Genomic DNA, 17,017 nt, shown 5'->3' with positions numbered 1-17,017 from the left:
ATGTGTGTTATCAGGTGTAATGGCATTTTTAGGTTAGAAATAAGAACATTTCTTGTTAAGATCCTTAATTTTTTGAGTGAAGGCAGTGAATTTGGTCAGCTGGTGTAAGTTCAGGGTTTTTAAATGCACAGGCATTTCTTTCCCTCTAAACGTGCCCCAAAAGTCACCAAATTTTGCACCAAGTCAGGCCTGGTGAAAAATGTGATATTTAATGGTTTGCATTAATGGGCGTGGCCTAACGGCTCAACAGCGCCCCCTAGAAAACTTTGTGCCTCAAGCTCCACAATACGGTTTGACGTACATGCACGAAATCGGTACATACCTGTATCATGGCGCAACTTAAAGAAAGGTCTCTTGGCGCCATGGCCGAAACCCAACAGGAAGTCGGCCATTTTTAATGAATCGTGTAATTTTGGCACAATTTCTGCCATTTTTTCGGCCATTAATGCGACCCAAACCGTAACGTGCAACCAGGTGAGTTATACATCAAAATGTGATTCTCCATCCTGCGACAACACGCATTACTTTTCTCAGTCAAAAGAGTTACCGTGGCGACGATAGGCGCCAAAAAGCGTGCCCACCCTTCATCTGATTGGTTCAGACAGAAAAAACTTTGTGCCTCAAGCCCCACAATACGGTTTGACGTACATGCACGAAAATTGGTACACACCTGTATCATGTCGCAACTTAAAGAAAAGTCTCTTGGCGCCATGGCCGAAACCGAACAGGAAGTCGGCCATTTTGAACATTTTAAATTAATCGCGTAATTTTGGCGCAATTTATGCCATTCCTTCGGCAGTTAATTCAGCCCGAACCGTAACGTGCACCCAGGTGTGTTATACATCAAAATGTGCGTCTCCATCCTGCGACTACACGCATTACTTTTCTCTTTCAAAAGTGTTACCGTGGCGATGCTAGACGCCAAAAAGCGCGCCTCCCCTTCATCTGATTGGTCCATATTTGATAGTTCCCCAAAAGTCACCAAATTTTGCGCACAAGCCAGGCCTGGTGATACATTTGATATTTCATGGTTTGCATTAATGGGCGTGGCCTAATGGCTCAACAGCGCCCCCTAGAATACTTTTATCTGCCATAACTTTTGAACGGGTTGTGATAAAGACTCGTGGGTGGTGTCATCGGACTCGGTATTGAGTCCTTGACCATAATTGGTGAAAATTAGCCCCGCCCCTTCTTCTGATTGGTTGTCCATATTTCCTGGTATAACATTTGAATGTTTTGACATAGAGAGTCGTGGGTGGTGTCATGGGACTCTGTAATGAGTCCTTAAGCTTCGTTGGCCTTAATTAGCCCCGCCCCTTCTTCTGATTGGTTGTCCCTTTTTTCTGTTTTAACTTTTCAATGGTTTGACATAGGAAGTCGTGGGTGGTGTCATTTCTGATATGCTTATGAGGGCGGTGGCTGTGAGTGCTAGGGCCCGTTCATCGCTGCTTGCAGCTTTAATTATAATTGCTCTTTAACTAAACAAAAATATGTTTTATCTGATTACTGGATTAATCGATGGAATTTTCAGTAGAATACTTGATTACTAAAATAGCTGGGAGTGGGTCCGGTTCTGGTGCAGGTTCTGGTGCAGGTTCTGCTGCAGATGCACGGTGGAGGTCTGTACCTGTGGTTCATGTGGTCCACCTGCTGGCAGTCCCAGCAGGTGAGCTGGTTGCAGGTGAAGCAGAAGATCCGGAGCGGCTCGGGCGGGTGGAGGGGGCAGAACTTGGGACAGACGTCGGTGTCTGAAGGGAGAAAAACATCACGTTCATCCAGAAACAGACGAAAGATACGAACAAAAGACAAGAAAAGAGAAGAAAAGAGAACGACTAACAAACAAACATTTTTACCAAAGAATCACCCAGTGATGTCATGAGATTGACGCGTACGTGGATAAAAGGGATAAAAGAAAAGTAACAGCTCAACGTAGCCTAATGTAGCGGAGTAAGAGGAACAGTTTCTTCTTCACAAATCTACTCAAGTAAAAGTAAAAAGTATAGTGATTCAAAACTACTCCTAAAAGTACAACATTTCCCAAAACTTACTCAAGTAAATGTAACGGAGTAAATGTAACTCGTTACTACCCAACTCTGATCAACCCCCCTCCCAACTCTCCTTTCCAGTCGTCTCTTTCATCTCCTTTTGTCTCCAGGTTCTGATCAGCTGAAGGCCGTAAACAGCAGTTAATTGAGGGGGGGGTCGTTAACCAGCGGGGGGGGGGGGGGGGGGGGGGGGTGCATCAAAGCTGGTTCAGCAGGGGGGGGGGGGTTATCTGGGCCAGAGGTTTTCAACTGGTTTTATCCCAGGAACCACCTTTATAACCAAGAAGCAACTCACACCGTGTCCTAATAACTGCATGCGATGTGAGTGAGCGTCAGCGACAAAAACAATTCCATTGCTTTATTTTCTATTGGACTGTCCTAACTGGACGCAGCGCGCCGTTTTGAGCTGAACATTTGTCGGACGCCCTGCCGCTCGCGTTGAAAGCCGGTTGAAAGCGCTGTAGGAAACAGTCATTTCAATACAAGAACCTCAATAAAGTGGCAGCTGCTGGAGGGAGATCGCCAGGGAGCTGGAAGGTTCTGATAAGATAAAAAGATATAATAAGATAGTATATAATAATAATAATAATAATAATATTTCTTTCTCCCACTTTATTGAGGTTTTTGTAGTGAAATGAGGAGGAATCATAGAGATAACTTCTCATTTCAACTAACTGGATCAGCCGTTCCTCATCATGACTGTTTCCTACAGCGCTTTCTACCGGCTTTCAACGCCAACGGCAGGAAGAAAATAGAACATTAAAATATCACAATATCAAGCTTGTTTTCTGTTTAGAAAGTACAAACGTAGGAAGATTACCAGTACTCACCCATCTTTTACTTGTCTCTTTACTCTTTTAGGAGTTATTTTAGGAGTTTCTTTCAGGAGCGCACGGGCGGGTAGTGCGGTGAATAAAGGCTGATTTATGGTTATGTGTAGCCTACGCCGTAGGGTCTGCGTTGGTGAAACGCGGAACCATAAATCAGCCTTTTAAAAAAGCGAGTTTCAGCTGTCAATCAAAAGAACGTGGGGGCCGATAACGCGTTCAGTGTTTCAGGACAGAGAGCGTCCGATTCCACGCAGTGCGACGCGATAGTCGGACGCTCGCGTGCAGTTAGGACAGGCTGTCAGGGACCACTGTTTTTGGCTATGTTTGTTTTATTTTGAACCTTGCTTTTAAATAAGGCCCCGTTTCCACGTAGCAAAAAAGTTGGTGTTTTCATGCGTTTTGCCCGTTCGTTTACACGAAAACGAAGCTCAAAGTCTCCAAAAAGCATAATTTCTGAAAACTCCGGCCAAAGTGGAGATTTGCAAAAACTCCATTAGAGAGAGAGACGGACATTTAGTCTTCAGAACTTCACATTTTGAGACAGAAACGTCCCCAGCGTCATGAGTGACACCTGTGTTTACAATTTGTTTGGCCACCGTCAATATTTTCTTGTATTTTACCTGTTTTATATTCTAAAGTCACACTTAAAAGTAACTCCACTTCTCTGTCACTCCAAACGAAAGACTCTCGTTCATCTTGGAAGTAACTGGAAGTTACTCGTGTCATTTGTTGATGTTTTTTTCCAGGATTCTGATTGGCTAGCATGACTTTATCTTCTCGTTACACTGCCCCCTGTAGGTCTGGCTGCTCATAGCAGGGGTTACCTGGAGGGTTCTGGTCCAGCAGACGGTGTCCCCTCGTCAGCTTCACCCTCCGGTGGGCCGACCTGCAGCCGTCACACAAACCCTCCTCACAGTCCAGACACCAGCAGGAGGCCGGCAGGCCGGGGCAGCTGCTGCACTGGGGGGGGAAACATCAACAAATAAACTAACTAACAACTACCACGTAGCTGCAGCTGAACCACCGGCAGGCCGGGGCAGCTGCTGCACTGGGGGGGGGAACGTTGTTCAATTAACGTAGGGAATGTGCATGACGTCACAGATGCGACTTCACAGCGGGTTTCACCCACTGAGTGTCAGAAAGACTGAGTGTCAGAAAGACTGAGTGTCAGAAAGACTGAGTGGCAGCGTAAACTTTCAGTTTGAGCAACTGGAAAACATCTAAAATGGGAAAGAGCTGTTGTACGATCGACTGTACTCAAAAATTTTACACTTTTAGGCATTTTTTACTTTCTTTTAATCTTTTAGTTTTTAGCTCCAGTGTTTCCTCAGGGGGGTCGTCCACACTGGGAGGTGTGCCTGCTCCGCCCATGGGGGTGTCGTCATGGGGGTCCCTCAGGCCTGGGTAGCTGGGGGTGGGACTCCACCTTCTGTGTGGGGTCTGTCCTGGTCTGTCCGGGTTGGGGGGGTCTCTGTGGCGATGCTCCTTGTGGTCATGGCCGGTGGAGCCTCTCGGTGTGGACGACCACCCATAGGTAGTGTTTTCCTCACCTGGATCGTTAGTGCTAAGCCATGTCACCAGTCCACTTACTGTGTGTGTGTGTGTGTGTGTGTGTGTGTGTGTGTGTGTGTGTGTGTGTGTGTGTGTGTGTGTGTGTGTGTGTGTGTGTGTGTGTGTGTGTGTGTGTGTGTGTATGAGTGAGGGTGTGTGTACGCGTGGGGGGTGGGGGTAGGGGTCGTATGGGATGTTTTAAATTGTGTTTTCTGATTGTTATTGTATTCTGCGTGTAAAGCACCATGTGTTGCATTCATACTGTATGATTTGGTGCTATATAAATAAATAAAGTTTAAGTTTAAATTTAAGAAATCAGAGTTATCGTTTAACAGACTGCTGAAAAATAACCTTAAGAGAGACAAATGGATCACTGCAATTCACAGAAACAACTGGATTCCAGGCACCGAAACGTGGATTTGTGGTTCCCATTTTGTATCAGGTAATGTTGGATTTTTGGGTAGCTAACGTTAAACGGTCAAATCATAAAGTTCGGTGTCCTCATCACTTTCATTTCTACAACAAATCCTGCCTTGAAGTCGGACCAAGCGTCAAGACTTTTGTACGCCTTCAAGCTTTGCTTCGTGTATTTCCCCGGCGTAGAAATTAAGTACATATAAATATCAGGAAACTGGATTCGTGGCCAAATATTAATGTCCATGGACCACTGGTTCTTGGTAACTGTACCAAATATTAATGTCCATGGACCACTGGTTCTTGGGGTAACTGTACCAAATATTAATGTCCATGGACCACTGGTTCTTGGTAACTGTACCAAATATTAATGTCCATGGACCACTGGTTCTTGGTAACTGTACCAAATATTAATGTCCATGGACCACTGGTTCTTGGTAACTGTACCAAATATTAATGTCCATGGACCACTGGTTCTTGGTAACTGTACCAAATATTAATGTCCATGGACCACTGGTTCTTGGTAACTGTACCAAATATTAATGTCCATGGACCACTGGTTCTTGGTAACTGTACCAAATATTAATGTCATGGACCACTGGTTCTTGGTAACTGTACCAAATATTAATGTTCATGGACCACTGATTCTTGGTAACTGTACCAAATATTAACGTCCATGGACCACTGATTCTTGGTAACTGTACCAAATATTAATGTCCATGGACCACTGGTTCTTGGTAACTGTACCAAATATTAATGTCCATGGACCACTGGTTCTTGGTAACTGTACCAAATATTAATGTCCATTGGGGGCGGGGCCTGCGCTGAGGTAAAAGGGGCGTGGTCTTACCTGCTGAGTAAAGGATGGTTCCAGTTTCCCCGTCATCTCCACGGCGACCGCCGACGCCATGACCTGAGAGGAGAGAAGTTTACACCAATCACAACTAACTTCATCTGAATCACCAACTAACTCAGAAAATTAGAATATTGTGATAAAGTTCTTTATTTTCTGTAATGCAATCAAAAAAAACAAAAATGTCATACATTCTGGATTCATTACAAATCAACTGAAATATTGCAAGCCTTTTATTATTTTAATATTGCTGATTATAGCTTATAGTTTAAGATTGAGATTCCCAGAATATTCTAATTTGAGATAGGATATTTGAGTTTTCTTAAGCTGTAAACCATGATCAGCAATATTAAAATAATAAAAGGCTTGCAATATTTCAGTTGATTTGTAATGAATCCAGAATGTATGACATTTTTGCATTACAGAAAATAAAGGACTTTATCACAATATTCTAATTTTCTGAGACAGTCCTGTATATATATATATATATATATATATATATATATATATATATATATATATATATATATATATATATATATATTATTTTTGCAAGTTTGTCACACTTAAATGTGTCAGATCATCAAACACATGTAAATATTAGACTTTTGAGGATTTTTGTTCTACTTCACTTTGTCAGGCAGGTCGTATTTCAGTGATTTCTTGATTGAGAACAGCTGTGGCAGTAATCACTAATCACTAATCACTAATCAGTAATCACTAGTCAGTAATCACTCATAAGTGATCAGCCTGGGTGTGGCTGGAGAAACTGAACTCAGCTTTCCAAAGATGTGATGAACCACAGATCATTTATGTTTTAAAAGGGGGAGGAATCACTTTTTCCACACAGGGCCATGTAGGATTGGATTTTTCTTTACCCCTTAATAATATACAGGACTGTCTCAGAAAATTTGAATATTGTGATAAAGTTCTATATTTTCTGTAATGCAATTAAAAAAACAAAAATGTCATACATTCTGGATTCATTACAAATCAACTGAAATATTGCAAGCCTCAAATATCCTATTTCAAAAAATTAGAATATTCTGAGAATCTTAAACTGTAAACCATGATCAGCAATTTTAAAATAATAAAAGGCTTGCAATATTTCAGTTTATTTGTAATGAATCCAGAATGTATGACATTTTTGTTTTTTTAATTGCATTACAGAAAATAAAGAACTTTATCACAATATTCTAATTTTCTGAGACAGTCCACACACACACACACACACACACACACACACACACACACACACACACACACACACACACACACACACACACACACACACACACACACACACACACACACACACACACACACACACACACACACACACACACACACACACACACACACACACACACACACACACACACACACACACACACACCAGTATTTCTGGTTCTCACCGTCGGCTCCATCACTTTCCTCCCAAAACCGGTCAGATCCAGAGAAACACGGAGACATTCATCTCTCCTGGTCGTTTCCACCAAATATAAACTTGAATAAACTTTAAAGCGTTTCTCAAACTCCGGACATAAACAATCTGCAGCTTCCCAACGTGCTGCTGCAGCTTCTTCTTCTACGGTCGGGGAGGGCGGAGCTCCGTCTCCCCCATGATGTCTCCCCCTGCCCGTACACATGGATCCGTATCCGCCCCATGGAGCTTTTTCTTTTTTAATTTAACATTTGCAAAAAGTACAATGATTACAAATCTTCACATTATGCAATTTCAAGTTGAATTATAAAATATACAGTATAGACTATAACTCAAATAAAAAACAAAACAAAAAGCATAACACATTATGACCAGCCAGGGGGGATGAAATTATAACAGAAAGCCAAAACATTTACATACATTTATGGTTTTGAATTAGTAGAAAACTTAAAAGAGTCCAGATACTGATTGAATTCACAATGAAAAGTAAAAAAATAGGGGTTTTTTGTGTAAGAATTAGGATTTGTGGATGTGGCATTTTGCAAGGATAATCAACAAATTAATAATAAATGTTTCTTTTGGCTTTGTTCTAATCGTTACATGGTCAAAAACACCAAACAACACATCCTTCCAAAATTATTTTAAATCAGTTTCAATGCTTTCCGACACAAAATTACACATATCACTCAAAAAAGTTTGAACAATGAGACACAGCCAGAATAAATGAGTCATCGTTTCAGAATTTGCAGAACAAAAAGTACATTTTGAATCGATATTTCTTTTGAATCTTTTTACAATTTGATCATTTGTAGGATAGAATTGATTAATTTACTTAAATGACATTTCTTTAACTTTGTTTGTCACCAGGTATTGGTTGGTGAGAGCTAGACCTCAGAGAAAAGTTAAAGGAGAACAGAAGAGAATCAGCCGCCCCGCTGAGTTCTGACCGGTCTGTGTGAGGGACGAGGATTTATTGCTTTTTCCAGGTCAGGAGGATGACCCCTCTGATCTCCTGCCTGGTACAGAATGCTCCTGTCAGTGAGAATCAGAGTAAACTCACAGTAAGCTTAGCACAAATATATATCCTTTATTTAACCAGGTAAAAAACTCATTGAGATTAAAACCTCTTTTTCCAAGAGTGACCTGGCCAAAACAGCAGCATAAAAACAAAACAACAATACATACAAACACAGACAGTCAGTCACACATTCCGGGGAAACAATAGTAACATTTACACAACGGGGCAGTCACAAGAACCGAGAGAGATCATTTCTCTGTCTTTTAAAATGGATTTGAATTCACCCAAGAAAACTAGATCCACCAATCTCAAGTCCTTCTCCATCATTCCAGGTTGACGGGGCAGAAAACTGGAACGCCTTTTTACCCAGTTCACATGTGCACGCATAAATATGTAGGGAGACGTCCAAAAATGGATTTATAAATAAAGGTCAGCCAGTGGGAGAGTCTACGGAGGCAAAGAAGGACAGTTAGCAGCAGCAACAAAAAACAGTGATGTACCTGAAGCTGCAACCGGTGATAAAACGAGCACAATCATACACGGTATCTAATTTCTCTAAATACTGCTCAGGAGCGTTCATAAAAAGCAGATCGCCATCGTCCAACAAGGGTAAAAAAGTTGTTGTGATCAAATGTTTCCGGACCCGAAATGAAAAACGTGATTTGTTCCTAAAAAAGAAACCTAATTTTAGTTTCAGTTTGGAAACAAGATTATCAATATGAGATTTAAAAGACAAGTCGTCATCAATCAGAACGCCTAGATATTTATAAGAACTAACCAATTAAATTTCAATCCCCTGAACAGTTAACAACCTTGGAAGGAGAGATGGAAGGAGAGATGGAAGGAGAGATGGAAGAGAGATGGAAGGAGAGATGGAAGGAGAGATGGAAGGAGAGATGGAAGGAGAGATGGAAGGAGAGATGGAAGGAGAGATGGAAGGAGAGATGGAAGCTGCTGGACATTTGAAAACATTACGTTGATCAGCGTATACAGTTTAGTTATGAACTATTTTATTCAACAACACACACACACACACACACACACACACACACACACACACACACACACACACATACATACACATGTCCATAGGTACATGCTTATGTGTATTATCCCTTTGTTTTATATTTATGAATCATTTTGTATTTAGTTGCTTTTAAATTGTAATAACGTGCTACATATTTTCATGTAATTTCTTTAAGGTGCATACCGCCACCTACTGTACAAGAGTGTGTAACATCATTTCATTTAGCCTGTTTTATTTATTCTATTTATCAGCCTGGTGTCTTTTGAGAAGTGAATTAGTCTTTCTGGTGATTCCAACCCCCACTTTCTCCATCTGTTCCCAGGATCCCACTCAAATTCCACTCACGTCCTGCCTCTCTCACTTTCTCCTGTAGCTTCTCTTTCTATTTCATATCTGTTACAATACATGAGAATATGTTCACTAAAGAACCAAAGTTCTCACACTTATCACTGTCCCTTTTTCCCATAACATACAAAGTATGATAATTAATATGAGTATGTATGATAATATGATAATATGTGTGGTCCAGTCTGAGTCTTGTTATGACTATTTCCTCCTTCTGTTCCTTTCTGTATAATTCTTTGTTATGATAGACTTTTGTATTTTGTGATATCCCTGTCCTTTTTGATCTTCCATAATTCCATTCCTTTCTTCTTTATTATTGCTTTACCTTCTCCTTTTCCTAGTGGAACTGGTATTGTTATTTCCTTTTGCAATGCCATTTTTTGCTCATTTATCAGCACCCTCATTCCCTGTTACTCCCTCATGTACCAGTAAAAAGATCAGGGGGGATGGTGGATTTTATCATATGGGGACAGATAATTTGTGCTGATTACAATAATATAATATATTACAAATAATAGCAGTGACCAAAACACCTGCAGAAATACTGCAGGAATGACATAGCAGCAGTTAAATGCAGCCTTCTGTAAGCTTTAAATATCCACTGGGCTTACATCAAATACATCAAAACACAACAATAAAAAACACTTTTCTGAACTTATCAATATGATTCTGTCCTTCACAGGATAAGTAACATGGATCACTGCAAAAACTCACAATCTTAACAAGAATATTTGTCTTATTTCTAGTTAAAATGTCTCATTTTAGTAAAAAAATCTCATTACACTTAAAACAAGACTCATCACTGGAAAAAACAACAATTTTCACCTGTTTCAAGTAGATTTTCACTTAAAATAAGTAGAAAAATCTGCCAGTGGAACAAGATTTTTTTACTTGTAATAAGAAGATAAATCTTGCTCCACTGGCAGATTTTCCTACTTATTTCAAGTGAAAATTTACTTGAAACAGGTGAAAATTGTTAAATAAGTTATTTTTCTGGTGTTATTTTTCTGGTGATGACTCTAAATGTTGAAATAGCAGTAAAACCACATTCATTGATGAAATGACATAAGGGATGGAAAGGAGGGATGGCAGTTTTACAGGGGGGATGATTTGGACCATTTTTATTTCACATCCGTTTTTATTTCACATCTGTGTATTCTTAATAAACTATGGTAAATATCTATGAGTAAGTCTTCTCTGCAAGTCTACTTTCCAATACAGCTATTTGAATCTGTGCATATTAATTGAAATGTGATTTCTTAGGAAAAAGGCAGAGATAAAATAAGCTTAGTTTTCTTTCTGTTCCCTTTCATTCAAGGAAAGAGATTTGTTGTAATTACATTGAACTGTTTTGTTTTTTCTTTTAATGAATGAAATAAAGAAATAAACAAAGTCAGTAAGTAAGATTCTAGGAGGGGGTGGGACCATGTTTTTTATTGTAGATATGTAGACATGGTGCTGGATGTACATTCTGCTTGTTTCAAATTAAAAGAAAAGGATAAGAAAATATGGATTTGCAGGAGGCCTCTGTATATGTGGTTGTATGATAGGTTTACTGTATGTTGATGCTGTTATAAATGTTATAAATGTTGGGGTTTGAGTTTGAATGTTTGTTCTTATATGCATGAATAAATAAAAAAACTTTAAAGACAAAAAAAGGCAGACTCGGAAACATTTCTGTTTAAAAAGTACTTTCTATCCTCAGAAGTTTTACTGTTATTATATATATTCTTATATATTTTGTGATTATTAATCTTAAAATGCTTAATTTGAAGTGAGGCAAACGTAAATCACAATCAATTGTTTCAATTGACTAAACTTTCCCCTGAAAACGCAAAATCTTCCACAAAGATGCAACGTTCTTCTTCTTTTGCTTTTTTAAAGCTTTTTTTTGCCTTAATGCTGATTTTTGTGTATGTATGTATTTTGATACATGACATTCTAGATTTGATTTCCTAAATACAAAGAAGCTGATCAACAAAGGTACTCAACTTGCTTCAGACATTTAACTCGACTTTTATATATATATATATATATATATATATATATATATATATATATATATATATATATATATATATATATATATATATATATATATATATACGGTCTTGGTCTCGATTAACAAGCTTTAATATTCACATGCTACAAACTGGCAGGTCGGTTTCTCAAAACCACAAACACAACTCTGGAAACTTGATAAAATGTCACAATAAACTTTAATCTGCAATTTTAAAATGAATTTATATTCATTCTTAACAGAGACGAGCAAAGAAAAGGATTTGAGAATCTTTGCTGAACAATTTCATTAGAAAACCAAACAGTGGAAACGGCGCCCCCCAGCGGACACTAGAGGAACTGCAGCATCTTCATCCTTTATTCTGTCAGGACATGATCATCCTTATTTTATCATTACAACATTATTCATATTAAAATAAGCACGCTTTTTACATAGAAAATTACACAACTAATTAAAGAATAATGCCAAATCCAAATCTTCTTTTCTCTGATTATTAGAAACATCAGAGTTTGTCTCCACCTGGTGGCCATCACTGGTGTTGCACGTCTAAGTGTAATACCAGCGACGGCCACTAGGTGTCGCAGACGGTTTATTATATCAAAAACAAAGATACATTTATACAACACACTCATATACACTCACAAGATAATCTAAAATAAAATAAAACATGTAATATTCAGAACATGAAAGTTAGATGTTAGTATCGACAGCACGGCTTTGTTATTAAACAAGTTCATTTATGGCTCTGGTAAGTGCAGGATTACATTAACGAGTAACGTCTTATATAATATTTTAATTGTTGGGAAACAGAAACTCATTTCTGTAAATATTCCTGTTTTATTTGAGTCTGAACTGACGTCGTCGTGGTCGACGTACGGAGGATCGAAGGTCAAAATGTCAACGCTGTTCCATAATCAGGCAATTACTGGACGGTTCATTTTTTAAAAGAAATTATACCCAAGTCAAGCGACATGCTGGGTAATGTTTGTAAATGTAAGTACTTTATTAATAATTTGGATTAATTTAGTAATGTCAGCTAGTGTCACGGGCGGCTGTGGTGTAGCGGGCGGAGCTGGTGGCACCAGAGTGGATTGGAACAGACGTAACGTCCATTTTTCAATTGACCCTTTGTCAGCCTTCTGATTGGTCCCTGACTGACCAATCAGAAACGTCATCCTCCGTTGCTGCTTCTGGTTTATCCGGTCGGACCAAACAGCCGTCTCTCCCGTTCACATCAATGGAAAAAGTCTAGTTTTTACTGCCTTTTATCGAAATTTAAATCACTGAATAATTTTTTAAACTTGGTATGAGTAAAAGGACACTTATGTCGTGAGGGTTCAGCATGTTTTTATCCTCAAACTGGCAGAAATCCGATCCGTACTTCAAAAACAAAGTCAGCCCGGCAGCAGCTACAACCACGAACGCTTTTATTAATTTATCTTAAAATGGTTAAAAAGTGACCCCCGCTACCCAGAGAGAATCACAGGAAAACATTTCCTCCCAAAACCAACGGTAAACTACGATGAAGCTACGTGGACGGACACACCTTCCACCAGCTAATCTCATCAAAATATCTCGTTTGCACCAAAAACTCAGTTTTTTAAACTCACTCAGGTACCTGAAGTACTTTTTATTTATATCTAATTGCTGTTGATTTTCTTTGGTCCAATAATCAGAAATAAAGAGAAGTAAAACCCAGTTTTTACGATGGAAGTGGACGGGAGAGATGAGTTTTCTCCAACCTAGCAACGGGAGCGACCTAGCAACGGGGGCGGGGCTTGATAAAAGGGTGAATTAGAGTGTTTCTTTGATTTGATTTGTCTCGTTTGTTTTTATTCAGCTTCGGCCCTCCGTACTTCAGACCGTAAACAAAAAGAACTTTTAATTTCAACAGCAACATGAACATTTGAGTTTCGTTAACTTTGGTCCAGCAGCGCCCCCCGGTGGTGGGAGCCGGGCAGGGGCAGCCGCAGGCGCCACTGATGCAGGTGCAGCTGCAGGTGCAGGTGCAGCCGCAGCCGCAGGTGTCACTGCTGCAGGTGTCACTGCTGCAGGTGCAGCCGCAGGTGTCACTGCTGCAGGTGCAGCCGCAGGTGTCACTGCTGCAGGTGCAGCCGCAGGTGTCACTATTGTGTTTTACTTTTAATGCTTCTGTTTTAGGTGTAATGTTTTATAACATCTTGCCAAAAGGACTACAGTTGCGAATTAGCCAGTTGGCTAAAACTGGCGCATTTACAGTAATGTTGATTAATGTGTACTGTCCTTTTTTAAATAAACTGAAACTGAAACTGAACTGAAACTGCTGCAGGTGCAGGTGCAGCCGCAGGTGCAGCCGCAGGTGCAGCCGCAGGTGCAGCCGCAGGCGTCACTGCTGCAGGTGCAGCCGCAGGCGTCACTGCTGCAGGTGCAGCTGCAGGTGCGGCCGCAGGTGTCACTGCTGCAGGCAGCTGCACATGGTGCTCTTCTCCTTGTGCTCTGAGCCGAACAGCTGGACGGCCTGGCTGTTGATGAGCGTCCAGATGTTGTGGAAGGAGATGTTGTCACCCTCCACCTCCATCTGCTGCAGGACCAGACCCAGACCTCCGTCCTTCTGCACCGCCTGGGGAGGAGGGAGGAGTCAGGAGAACAGCTGGAATAACACCTGGAATAACAGCTGGAAACATCACACACCTGGAAACATCACACACCTGGAAACATCACACACCTGGAAACATCACACACCTGGAAACATCACACACCTGGAAACATCACACACCGTTCCAGGTGTGTGATCATCCATCATCCATCCATCCATCCATCCATCCATCCATCCATCATCCATCCATCCATCCATCCATCCATCCATCCATCCATCATCCATCCATCCATCCACTTATCCATCCATCCACTTATCCATCCATCCACTTATCCATCCATCCATCCACTTATCCATCCATCCATCCACTTATCCATCCATCCACTTATCCATCCATCCAACATCCATCTGTTGGACCACATCCAGTGATCATGTGGACTGTTATAAGTGTTTATGAACATTTCAGGATTATGAATTCCAGTGAAAGCCAGACTTTGGTTTCGTCCTGGGGCCAGAGTTTTATGACCCCTGCTGCTAACCTCCTGGTCAGTTTATGACCCCCACGGACTTCTCGGTCAGTTTATGACCCCCGCTGCAAAGCTCCAGATCAAAGGAGGACAGCGAAAAGTTCCCGGAGCCAGGACTAAGGTTTATAACACCTAGAGGGGGTCAGACACAGTGGAACCCCATAAAACCAGCGTGGGTTCCTGCCAGTCCAAAGACCAGAGAACAGACTCCCTGAGGTTTATGACACCTGGGGGGGTCGGACACAGTGGAGCCCACAAGCCAGGCCTCTGCACGGCCCAAAAAGGGGGTACTGTCCCGTTGGCCAGACCCGCCCCAAAGACTATAAAGATGAGCAGCCACCTGACGCTTTTTTCTTCTCTTCAGCCAGCGAGCCGGGACTGACGCGTTTTGCTGTCCAGCAGCTTTTTAACAGCTGTGGGGGGGGGTTCAAGGAGCCGTCGGGGCCCGCACTAACCGGGCCGGGCGTAAGATCCGATACCAGAGCGCTGCGCTCTCGACTCCCACTCTCTGCCTGCTAACTACTTTCTTTCCTTCGAGCACTCTCCCACACCAGGGACCGGGACACCCGGACGACGGCTCCGGGAGCCAGAACCCGCCAGGAGCTCCAGCCTTGGACCGCGAGGCCCGGCAACACACACACGGGACGAGCCGTTCCGAAGGGAGGAACCGGCCCCCCGTGCGCAGCGAGGCAGTGTGTTGAGGACGCGATCAGGATCCGGAGAGCCGGCGTAAGGTTGCTGCAGCAACTGTTGCTTTATTTTCCCTTTGAAGTTAGGAGCAGGAGAGAGAGACTGAGCGGCCGCTGAGACTGAGGATCCCCGCCAGGAAAGCGATCGGCGAGGGGATCAAAAGCCGACCCGATGTGAGCCGGGAGACTGGGAAACTCGTGCAGGACCGCGCCCGCAGGCGACGGAGCCTGCAGCTTCAGATCCGGACTCCCGAGGACGCGTGAGGCTGCGTCCTGGGCGATCAGTCACTTAAAACGGTGTAGACCTGAATTTATGCTTAATGAAATTACTGTGTGCATATTACGGTTATTTGTTCATTTGGGGGCACCGTTTCGCCAGTTGATCACGGTTTAAAACACCGGGATCAACATCCGGTCTAAATTTGCACGTGGCTTAAAGAGGGTTTCGCCATCTTTAAATACCACAGGAGCCCTGCCATCTTTAAACATTGCAGCCACGTTTTGAACTGTAGAGGTTCTTTATCATCTTTATTATTGCTTTGATTTCTTTTTCATTCCATGCATTTAACTTTCATTTAATTTCTATTGATGTTTTTCTGGTTAATTAATGTGTAGCAGTGTGAGTGCCACGGGGGCCCGACCGACAGGATGGAGAGACACGGAGTTCAGTGCAGACCCTTTTTTATTTAACGCAAATCACCCGCCACACGTGCCCAAGCACCGCATCACACATCAGCATGCCAGCAGCTCCTCCGGACCCCTTGCTGCTGTCCAGCTCTGCCTTATAAAGGCAGGCAGGGTGGAGAGAACCAGCCACTCAAGCGGATGGGACACAGGTGCGTGTCCCATCAACCTCTCCACCCTGCCACACACCCCCAACGCCAACCTCGCGCCGGGGTCCGTCCGGCCGAGCCTACTCCCCCCTCCCGCCCCCTCGGAGCGGGAGAGGAAGCCCGGAACCCCCCCGGGCCTTCCTGGTCGGGAGGCCACCCTCGGCGCCGGGCTGACCAGCGGAACGGCCGGGGGGGTCGTCCCCGGCGTCGGCCCGAACGCCGTGGAAGCCGCTCTCGGGTCCGGGCCAATGATGGTAAGATTTCCTCCCCGCTGCCATCAGACTGTACAACCAGGCCTGCTCTCAGTAGCCAGTGGACAATAAGATGTGCAATATCTGTCAATCTGCCAGTCTACCTCACAACACTCCACCTGCTTTTCTGCACTGTTTCTTAACTGTATATACTGTTCATATCCTGTGTTTATACATATTTTATACGTATCTTTTGTATTTTTTTATATATTTTTTATTTCTGACTTTTCAGTCTTTTTACCCCTTCCCTACATGTGTGTGCTAAGTGTACTGCTGACAACAAAATAAGTTTCCCCACTGAGGGAGAAAATAAAGGATATCTTATCTTATCTTATCTTATTTACTGTTCTGCAGAATAATCCTAAACTCTTGAGACTGATATTCTGCTGTAAAAGTTATAATTTCCCTGGATTAAGGCCCCGGGGTGGTGCCCCATACGAGAATTATTATCATTTTGATAATTCAATTTGATAAATAGTCGACTTTATTAATTATTAATAATTATTAATAAAAGTATTAATAGCCTTCGATAACTGATCAGCTAAAGCTAACCTGTTGCACTACACATCCATCCACTTATCCATCCATCCATCCA

The sequence above is a fragment of the Cololabis saira genome, chromosome 3 (genome assembly GCF_033807715.1).
Source record: "Cololabis saira isolate AMF1-May2022 chromosome 3, fColSai1.1, whole genome shotgun sequence".
Lineage (NCBI taxonomy): Eukaryota > Metazoa > Chordata > Actinopteri > Beloniformes > Belonidae > Cololabis > Cololabis saira.
The sequence above is the reverse complement of the archived record's forward strand: the minus strand, read 5'-3'. Positions refer to the sequence as shown.